This window comes from Pinus tabuliformis, chromosome J, assembly GCF_031772625.1.
Source record: "Pinus tabuliformis cultivar Carrire ecotype Pingquan chromosome J, CPIR1, whole genome shotgun sequence".
In the NCBI taxonomy this organism is placed as follows: Eukaryota; Viridiplantae; Streptophyta; class Pinopsida; order Pinales; family Pinaceae; genus Pinus; species Pinus tabuliformis.
The window spans coordinates 2,491,046-2,503,006 of record NC_142295.1 but is presented as its reverse complement, the minus strand read 5'-3'; positions in this window follow the sequence as shown (position 1 = coordinate 2,503,006).

Sequence of the window (11,961 nt, the reverse complement as noted above, 5' to 3'; positions counted from 1 at the left end):
GGGCCCGAGTAGCAAGGGTATTGAGAACACCCATCTTTTGAGCTGGGAAATGGTGAGAACTGGCATGAAGATATTGCTCAGTATGAGTTTTCTTCCGAAAAACCTGGTGGGCGATGGAACCATCACCATTCTTTGAAATAAGAATATCAAGGAATGGGAGGCACCCATCAACCTCCTGCTCCATAGTGAACTTAATGGCAGCAAATTGATTGTTGAGATGCTCAAAGAAAAGATCTAATTCTTTTTGGCCATGAGACCAAATGACATTAGTATCATCCACATACCTTTTCCAGAGCTTAGGCAAGAGACGGGAAGAATTCAGAGCCTTGGACTCAAAATCTTCCATAAATAGATTGGCAACAACAGGGGACAGGGGGGAACCCATGGCGACACCACAGGTTTGCTCGAAGAACTCCCCCTCAAAACTGAAAAAGGTGGAAGTGAGGCAGATCTCAACCAACCTGGCAGTGTCAGGGTCAGTTAGGCGGTAGATCACCTCCAAGGCCTCCTTAATAGGAATGCAAGTGAACAGGGATACAACATCAAAGCTAACAAGAATGTCCCCAGGGTCAAGCTTAATGTCCTTAAGTTCATCAATAAAGGAAGCAGAGTCTTTGTTGGGTCCCTATAATACTAGTGATTACCCCATTACTATTGTAGTTATACCCCTTATTTATATTGTTGTGCCCCTATTACCCCCATATTTTTATTTCTGTGCCCCTTAGAATCCCTCTATTGTTATTTTTGTGGCTTTATATTATTATTGTTAGGTCGGCTGGATTATATTGTGACTCCTCAGACTCCTATATATAGAAAGGAGTTTTTGTCATTTGTATCATCCAAGAATTGTTCATTTATGTAATGTAAAGGAGGTTTCCCCCTCGAAGAGGCTGAATTATAAGGCATTGATCTTTCTTTTCTATATTTTCTTGAGCTGGTTTCATAACATTTGGTATCAGAGCTTTGGATTCTAAGGTTTCGCTGCTCCAAACAGGTCATCGTGGCATTTTCGCTATAACTTTTTTTCTGTGACGTTTCAGAAGTCGCAAAAAAAACCCATTTGAGAAGACGTCGCGCTGAACCTTGGGTCAGAATTTTAGAGAATTTCGCGTGATATTTTCGGAGATATGATCTGAGGAAGTTGGTCTTTTCGCAGACTCCTGAATTACATTCAAAACAGGTGACCTGGGGAAAATCGTCATAACTTTCTTTCTGAGCATCGGATTGAAATTTCGTAAGAAGATAAAGAAAGAGGACAGACTGTAGTTTTCTTGTATATATTTTTCAGAGTCAAAGGTTGGAACAGTGACACGTGGAACTTCATACAAAGTCGCTCTACTGAACTAGTCTATAATCAGGTCACTGCGGGAGATTGTGCATAACTCTTTCTTGGAGAATCCAATTTGGATCAGACTAGTGGCATTGGAAAGAGAACATAGAAGGCTACTACAGGTCACAGTTTCAGAACTGGATGATTCGAAATTACAGAGATACATCAGATTCAATATCAGGCTTCTACAAAGTAAAAAAAACGTGTGTAGTTTTTTTTTAATTTTTGCATAAGCTTGGTTTGAAGGAATTCAAAGGTCATAGTAAACCATTATTATTGGTAACTGATGCCCCGAGGAAAGAAAATTCAAACACCTAGTAAGGAACCTGAAAGCTCTAGCATGACTCATGAAGAAGAGGAAGAAATGCTACATGATATATCAAAATTACAAGAACAAGTGCAACAAATGTCACGCTCACAAAAGCTAACAGATGCTAAGATAAATGGCGTGGAATCTAAGATAAAGGGAATGGAAGCTAAGATGGATGATCTGAAGACAAATTTGAGGACAGATTTGTAGACAGACATGGCAGATTTGAAGACAGATTTGACAAATTTTCTACAAGAAATACTTACTAATGGTGAAAAGGTTGTAAAGGAAACTCATGATGTGAACAAAAGAAATGTTAATCATGATTCCATAGACTCTAATGTTGGATCGAAGACCCACCATGTTCCAAAAATCGATATGAGGAAGTTTGATGGCAAGGATCCCGCCACATGGATATTACAGATGGAGCAGTTCTTCGATCTCAATAATGTGCAAAACACACAAAAGGTACGTATGGCAACTTTATATTTGGAACCAAATCAGTTTGTATGGTATCAATGGCTTTGCTCTCGTAAACAATTTATCACTTGGGCAATTTTTACGGAAGAATTGATAGCACATTATGAGGATACAAAAAGCAACACTTTTTTTAGCCAATTGATAAGTCTCAAACAAAAGGGTTCAATAATGGAGCACATTGAGGAGTTCCAAAAATTGAACATAAGGGTAAAAGATATTCCAGAGGAGCATAGGATTGATGTGTTCATAGGGTCTTTAAAGGATAATATCCAACATGATGTGCGCCTTTGGGAACCTGATTCATTAGAGAAGGCATTCAGGTTAGCAAGAAAAATGGAAAGCAAAATTATGGCAACTAGGAAGCATACCATTCACAACTATAAAGACGGAAGTGTTGTTCCCCATAGTCTTCCACAACCTACAAGGTTGACACCACAACAATTGGAAGAAAAAAGAGCAAAAGGGCTTTGTTACAATTGTGATAGCAAATACACAAAAGGTCATAAGTGTGCTGAGAAGAAATTATTCTACATAGATTGTGAAGAGGAAGAAGAAAAGGAGCAAGAAAGGTCAAAAGAAGAGGATATACTCCAGGAACAAAGCCTAGATGAAGAACAAATAAATCCGACCATATCTTGTAATGCATTGGCGGGAATTACCACTCCTCAAACCATCAAGATAGAAGGACAAATCAAGAAGAAAAAGGTAATAGTGTTGATTGATTCAGGAAGCACCCACAATTTTATTCATTGTAGGGTAGCAAAAGAATTGAATTGCTTCCTATATCCAGCACCAGAGTGTCAAGTGATGATTGCAAATGGAGGAACAATAAATTGTTCTGGAAAGTGCCATAATATCAAGCTATCCATGGGAGAATATGTATTGACTAGCCCAATGCTTTCCATTCCAATGGGAGGTGCTGATGTTGTACTAGGAGTCCAATGGCTACAATCCTTGGGTACAATAGCTTTTAATTTTCAAGAACTTTTCATGAAATTTTCTATGGAAGGAAAGGAAGTTGAATTAAGGGGTATTGCAGGGAAACCAGGAAAGATAATCAGCTCTAATGGCATGACAAAGCTTCTAAAAAAGGAGCAAAGAGGTGTAATTGCACAATTATGTTCGCTAGATGTTTCCACATTGGAATCATCTATTTCTCCAGATCTCCAAAAAGTCCTGGACAATCATTCCAAGGTATTTGAGACTCCCAAAGGTCTCCCACCTATGCGTGATCATGATCATGCTATTCATCTGATTCCAGGAAGTGTTCCTCCAAACATCAGGCCGTACAGATATCCATATGTCCAAAAAAGTGAAATTGAACGTATGGTTGCAGAAATGCTAGAGGCTGGTATAATTCAACCGAGTCAAAGTTCTTTCTCAGCTCCAGTAGTATTGGTGCACAAGAAGGATGGATCATGGCGCATGTGTCCAGATTATAGGGAGCTCAACAAGCTCACTATTAAAGATAAGTTCCCCATTCCTGTCATTGATGAATTACTGGATGAATTGCATGGATCAATTTACTTCACCAAGTTGGATCTTCGTTCGGGATATCATCAAATCAGAATGAAGATTGAAGACATTCCGAAAACGGCATTTAGAACTCATGAGGGTCATTATGAATTTTTGGTCATGCCTTTTGGCCTTACCAATGCACCTTCAACATTTCAAGGTTTGATGAATTCAATTTTCAAACCATTCCTTAGAAAATTTGTGTTAGTATTTTTTGATGATATACTAATCTACAACAAGTCTTGGAAGGATCATGTTGAACATGTTGACAAGGTGCTACAACTATTGGAGGAGAAACAATTATATGCAAAAAGATCCAAATGTTTCTTTGGAGTCCAGGAGGTGGAATATTTGGGTCATATTGTATCTCATGAAGGAGTTAAGGTAGACCCTAGCAAAATTAAAGCCATTAAGGAATGGAAAATCCCCACATCCATAAAGCATCTGCGAGGATTTCTTGGGTTGACAGGGTATTATCGCAAGTTTGTTAAGAATTATGGGAGAATAGCAGCACCTCTAACAACATTATTGAAGAAAGATTCATTTTCATGGACTCCGGAAGCAACAAAGGCCTTTAAACATCTTAAAGAGGCAATGTGCCAAGCACCGGTCTTAGCTACACCGGACTTCACAAAAACCTTTATTGTGGAATGTGATGCTTCAGGAAATGGAATTGGTGTTGTTCTAATGCAAGATGAAAGACCCATTGCTTTTGAAAGTCGTCCAATCAAGGGAAAGTTTTTAAGCAAAGCTATTTATGAGAAGGAAATGTTGGCAATACTCCATGCACTTAAGAAATGGCGACCCTACCTAATGGGAAGACACTTCAAGGTAAAAACGGATCATGATAGCCTTAAATACTTTTTAGAACAAAGATTATCCTCTGAAGAGCAACAAAAGTGGGTCACAAAGATGTTGGGTTATGACTTTGAAATCATCTACAAAAAAGGGAAGCAAAATGTGGTGGCAGATGCACTCTCAAGAAAGGATGAGGATGTGGAAGCATTGTTGTGTGCCATTTCTATTATCCAACCAGATTGGATAAACGAAGCAAAGGAGGAATGGAAGAATGACGAAGAAGTGTGGGCACTTATTCGAAAGCTACAACAAGATTCCAGTACTTCTGATACATTTAGCTGGCAAAATGATTCGTTATGGTACAAAGATCGCTTATACCTCTGTAAGAATTCCCAGCTAAAACAAAAGATTCTTATGGAATTGCACACTTCTCCCTTAGGAGGGCACTCAGGATTTTTAAAAACTTACCACAGGGTTAAGAAGGAATTTTTTTGGGATGGCCTTAAATCAGATATTCAAAAGTTTGTGGCGGAATGTTTGGTTTGCCAACAAAATAAAGTTGAAACAATTAAGACACCGGGTCTATTACAACCTTTATCCATTCCAAGCCAACGTTGGGAGGAGGTTTCAATGGATTTTATCACAGGTTTACCCAAGTCTGAGGGAAAGAGTGTCATCATGGTGGTAGTTGACAGACTTACCAAGTATGCACACTTTTGTGCATTATCACATCCATTTAAAGCCAGTACAGTTTCTACTGCATTTATGGAAACAGTTCAAAAGCTACATGGAAACCCAAAGATTATTGTAAGTGACAGAGATCCCATTTTCACTGGAAATTTTTGGACAAAATTATTTTCTTGTCTTGGTACTCAGTTAGCTCATAGCTCATCTTATCATCCTCAATCTGATGGGCAAACTGAGATAGTAAACAAATGTTTGGAAGGATATCTTCGTTGCTTTGTATCTGATAAACAGACACAATGGGTCAAATGGTTGCCTCTGGCTGAATGGTGGTATAACACTTCCTTCCATACAACAACAAAAATGACCCCATTTATGGCACTTTATGGGTATCAACCACCATCAATCACATCATATTTAAGAGAAAATTCTAAGGTTCAGGCAGTGGAACATCACATCGAACATCAACAACAAGTCCTCCAACTCTTAAAGGATAACCTCGTGTTGGCACAAAATAGAATGAAACAACAGGCAGATCAACATCGCAGTGAAAGAAGTTTTGATGTAGGTGATTGGGTATTCCTACGGCTACAACCATATAAGCAAATGTCCCTAAAGCAAGCTAAGAAGGATAATAAATTATCACCAAAGTATTATGGTCCGTACAAGGTGTTGGAAAAGATTGGTACTATGGCATACAAATTGGAGCTTCCTGCAGCTTCTCGATTGCACCCAGTTTTCCATGTTTCATGTTTAAAGAAGGTTATAGGCGACAAGCTCCCAGTTCAAACAATATTGCCAGAACTTGACGAGGAAGGAAAAATTATATTGGAACCGGAAGCAGTCACAGAAACAAGAACTCGACAGCTACGAAATCGATCAATTTCAGAGTATCTTATCAAGTGGAAGAACTTATCCGCTGAAGATTCCACATGGGAGGATGAGAATTTTATGCAGAAGTATCCAGAACTGCTCAAGCGTTGAGGACAACACTTTTTTGAAGGAGAGGGGCATGTTGGGTCCCTATAATACTAGTGATTACCCCATTACTATTGTAGTTATACCCCTTATTTATATTGTTGTGCCCCTATTACCCCCATATTGTTATTTCTGTGCCCCATAGAATCCCTCTATTGTTATTTTTGTGGCTTTATATTATTATTGTTAGGTCGGCTGGATTATATTGTGACTCCTTAGACTCCTATATATAGAAAGGAGGTTTTGTCATTTGTATCATCCAAGAATTGTTCATTTATGTAATGTAAAGGAGGTTGCCCCCTCGAAGAGGCTGAATTCTAAGGCGTTGATCTTTCTTTTCTATCTTTTCTTGAGCTGGTTTCATAACAGTATTTAACGAAGGACTCCGTACGACCAACTAGGGGCTTAAGCTTTAACGCAAGAAACTTAGCAAGAAGGTAGGTAGGACCTACCCTCTGAAGTGTTAAGTTTTGGAAATCATTATAGAGGACATAATTGCCTTAAAATCTATATCCATACTTGCCTTCTAGAGTATTCTTGAAACTCAGGAATAGGATTTCCATTCATATTGGAGATAAACAAAGATAAAAACCCCCAAAACAAAATAAAAATTGAAAACGACAAAAAGGTAAGAAAGAGGTTGTGTTGCACATATAATGCGCCACACTTCATCATTTTACGACACCCGGATTGATAATTAATGTAGCAATTTAGGACACACTAAATTGACCAAACAAGAGGTTTCTGGGAGGAGCTCAATAGCTAACTTAAGAGATGGAATTTCACATTCCACATGAAAGATAGATTCCATCCCATAAACTAACTGAAAAGGTGTAAAACCTATAGCAGTCTTTACGGAGGTTCGGTATGCCCAAAGAGCCGGATACAACATAAGATGCTAATTGGACCGATTTTTGTTGATCGTCCTTTGCAAGATCATCTTAAAGGTTTTATTCACTACCTCGACCTATCCATTGGCCTGAGGGTAATATGGAGACGAGTGTTCCTGCCGGAAACTCAATTTAAGAGCCAATTCAGACATTACTTGGTTCTGGAAATGACCGCCATGGTCAATGACAATCTCTCTCGGGATACCGAACCTTGAGATAATTTGATTAAAAAGGAACAATGCTGCTGTTTCACTATCATTTTTATAAGTGGGCATGGCCTCAACCCACTTCGTGAAGTAGTCTACGGCCACGATAATGTACTTGTGATTTGCTGCTGAAGGTGGATTACAAATTGTAAAATCAATACCCCACTTAGTAAAAGGACCAAGAGTGACAATGGGAAAAAGAGGAGCTGGATGTGTGCGCATCTTTTGAGTATTGATTTGACAGGGATGACAGTGTTTGACCGCTTCAACACAATCTTTGAAGAGTGAAGGCCAAAAATAGCCGGCACGCAAGATACACTGGGCTGTAGCAAGCCCTGAAAGATGACCACCACAAGCTCCACTGTGGCAATCATTAAGCACTGACTCTGCTTCCTCTAGGGTTAAACAATGCCGAAGGATTGAATCAACCCATCGACGGTATAATGTGTCACCAATGATGAGATAGTTCTTAGCCAGGTGACGTAATTTTCAGCGTTCATCCTTAGAGAAAGTAGAGGGGAACTTCGAAGTCTGGAGATAGACAATGATATCTCCATACCAAGGGTCAAGTGAAGAGATGAGGAATAAATATTCGTTGGGTAAACTCTCCTTATAAACAATATCCTCTCCACAAGGCAGCTCAAAGATTAACTCCGCAAAAACCATAGATTTCTTAGACTTGGCGGACAAGAACTCGAGATCGAATTCTTGTAAGATGACTATCCATCGATTATATTTACCCCCAATGACTCACCTACTGAGGACAAATTGGAATGGATTGACCGTTGCTAAGACAAAATTTTTGCGTAGCAAAATATAATGGCAGAGCCGCTGGACAGCATGGACAACTGCCAAAGCCAACTTCTCAACAGGGGAATAGCGAAGTTCAGGACCTATAAAGCCTTGGATCAAATAATAAATCACATGCTCTATGAGATCATCGTTTTCGTGAACGAGAACCATACCTATGGTTGATTCTTCCGCAACGAGATATAAAAGGAAGTCCCTACCATAATCCGGTGGACTCAAAAGCAGGGCAGAGACTAATGCCTTTTTCAAGGCATTGAACGACCGCTGCACAAAGTCATCCCACACATATGAAACTCCTTTACGTAGCAAACACATAAATCCTTTAGTGATCTCGGCATAGTTTGCTATAGACCTTCTTAAGAAATTAGCTTTCCCTTGAAGACTTTGAAGTTGTCGAATTAAGGATGGGGGAGGAAACTGAATTATTGCCTCTACCTTGAAGGGATCAACCCAAATCCCTTCATTTGACACAATGAAACCTAATAACTGACCAGATGTAACTGCGAAAATGCACTTATGGGGATTCAACCAGATCTTGTAAAATTGACATCTCTCAAAAACCAATCGAAGGTTACTAGGATGATCAGTTCTCTTTCAAGAATGAGCAGCTAGATCGTCCAAGTATGCTTCGATGATATGTTTAATGTCGTGGAAAGCATATGACATGGCCCGCTGGAAAGTAGCTTTAGCATTTTTAAGACCAAAAGGCATCTTTTTGTATGCAAAGGTACCCCAGGGACATATAAAAGCTGTCTTAAGCTGATCTTCAGGACGGATAAAGATCTGATTATAATCGGAAAAACCGTCCATGAAGGAGAAAATCTCATTACCTGCACACTCATCAATAATCTGATCAATAAATGGCGTGGGGTAATTATGTTTGGGACAAGATTTATTTAGGTCCCTAAAGTCAATGCACACTCGGATTGTTCCTCGCTTTTTATCGATAGGGACTGGATTAGAAACCCAATCCATAAGAGGAACAGGGTATATGAAACCCGACTTGAGAAGCTTCTCTACTTCAGCTTTAATGGCTGCTGCTTTCCTAGGATTAACCGGTCAAAGCCTCTGACGAATCGGCTTGGCGTTTTCATATGTCTTGATCTCATGTTGAACTATGGATGGATCAATGCCAGGCATTTATTCATAAGACCAAGCGAATACATCTCGAAATTCCTTAAAAAGGTCAGTGTAAATTTGAATTTCTTCAGGGGAACATTCGACTCCGATGAAGAGATTATAGATCACACTAGGGTTCCTAAAGATGTTTATAGATATCGTTTTTGAAATCACCGACATATTACCTTCGGCACAAAAGTGTGTTGGAGGCAAAGGATTTGATATCGTACAAACATCACTAGTAAAGAGCTCGGAGAACCTAGATTCTACTTCCTACAATGGAGGAAGAAAATATGAACGATGGTGTAAATCTTCCCAAGGTCAATGTACACCCATCATTACTTCTAATATTGCTTCCTCGGATGGTAAAACCGTGTCTAAACAATCCATAGCGGAGGTAGAATCAAGGGTCCAGGCTGGGGCCACATCACCATCTAGCTCCTCCTCAGAGAAAGGAGTAGAATGGCTATCTGCAGAGTTGACGATAGACTGATATCTGAGCTCTGCTGCAGACATAGGAAATGCCATTCCACCAACTTGTCCTTCAGCTAATGTGGTCGTAGGTGAAGGCAAGGTCCAAGGGTCTGAAAAATAATGAGTTCGAAAGAACCCTTCTCGTGAAGATTCCTTGGTTGATGAAACAACATTGATTCTAGCGATAGGAGAGGGAAGATCAAAGGTACCCATCAATGAAGAATACATCCCAACTCCTAGATTCTCAGTAGGCGGATGAGGGTTATTCACTAAAGGAACAGTAGATTCCAAATTTGCTTGAGGATCAACTGGAAAATAATCCAATTGATCAACCTTAACTATTTTCCCTTCATAAGGAAAGCAAATGACACGAAACAGAGTCGAAACAACGGCGCCATTTCATATACCCAGTTCCTTCCTAAGAGGAGATTGTAGTCTAGGTTAGCATCGACGACTTCTACTTCAATATTAACGACATTTCCCCCACCACATATGGGAAAGGCCGGATAATCCCATGCAGCTTATGAGAATGTCCGTCAAATGCAGTCAGGAGGGTAGGTGAAGGAACAGCTGAAGGCGATCCGATGGCCTTCCAGCATGACATCGACATGACGCACGTGGAAGCTCCTTCATCAATAACGATATGAAAAATGTTAATTTTTCGGTATGTAGACTTTATTTGAAAAGCCATGTGATGAGGGAGTCTCTTTTTGACATTCATCATGTCGAAAGTGAGCACTAAAGAGTTAGTTGGATCAATTGCCCCTATCGCCGAAAGTAAAGCACTTCGTTGAGCTGGACACAACTGGAGAACCTCTAAAGTGGACATAGCACATGGACTCTGAGCCAGATCCTCAATAATGGAGTAATTCTGGGCGGCCCTAACATTTAGATTAATAGTCGTGCGTTTAGTGGAACCTTTCGGTATCCGTGGTATAGTCTCAACAGGGGGTTGCTCAATATGAAGGTCGGTACTTCCGGGAGCAGTTTTGTCCTTGGATGTTTTTGCTTCACCGTAATCACACGACTGAGTGGCCACATGGACGTTAGAACCCATCATGAAAACATTTGATGATTTTTGCCCTTCCTGGTAGCCCCCTACAGAGGTACCAGGGTTTGAATTCGCGCCAGCAAGCAGTTGCTGCCCTTGGGGAAAAGGGTTGGTTAACACAGCTTGAGAGCTAGAAGTCCCTTGCTGCCCTAACAAGCACTGAGCGTCTTGAATCTTTGGGTAGAGATGAGTTAAATGGTCTCCACTGCATAACTTGCATGGAAACTTGACTTTCTTTCTAGACTCATTTCCACCACCACCAACATTATTTCCAGATTTATTTGCGTTAGTCTTCCCATCTTGACTCTTTTTCTTACCTCGTCCTTTATTTTTCCCATTGGAATTTTGATTTCCTTTGGGGTTGGCAGATTGGACAACATTAATCGAAGAGGGTTGGGAAGACGAAGGGTTAGACGATGTGACCTGGTTGTTAGGAGCAGTTTGCAAAGACAACTGCTGTAATTGGCTCAATAGGTTCACCGCATTTGTGTCTACCAATCCAACGATACCATCCGCATGGGGACCTGGCTTCGACTTGGCTATATCAACCTTAGTCCCGGGAGCATCAGGCAAGATTTTTTGTAGAATCCCATACTAAGAATAAATCAATTCTAATTGCTGGGCCCTAAAAATAGCTTGCTCCTCAGAATAGACTCCGGACAGGGAGACATCCTTAGAGATTTTAGGTTGTAAAGATTTCAAAAACCATTCGAGACGGTATTCCGGAGGAATTTCGGCTTTAATGAGCCTCTTTCTCCGTCTCCATTCCTGAATGTGATCAGAAATGTGAGTTGCCGTATCCTAACGAAAATTGGCCAGAAGTTCAGTTCCGGCATCATAACGAACGGGAAACTGGAAATGATTTAGGAAAATATTAGCTAAGTCGGCGAAAGATGTAAAGCTACCCCTTGGCAACTCTATATACCACTTGGCCGCATTACCAGTCAAGGTGCGTTGAAAAAGTCTCAACCTAACCGAGTCATCGATAAGGGAGTTTGATGAGCACCACAAATGGAATGTGGTTACATGGTCGCCCGGGTCTTCACCGCCCTTCCCCTCGAACTTTGGAATGTCCGAAGGGAGTTTGGTTGGGACTGGAGGCCAAGCCAGATTGTATTTGATTGGATCATTTGTTAATTTCGTGAGATCTGGCAAATTCAACGTTGCCAGAAAAGGAAGCCTAGGAGGACCTTGGGGATTCCACCCAGACTGGGCGGAGCTCCCAAAGTTCTGAAAAGATTGGCCTGGATTTTGGAAGGCACCAGGCTGCCTGAAGTAACCAGCAGAACTAGCTGAACCAAAAGGCGGACCTTGTG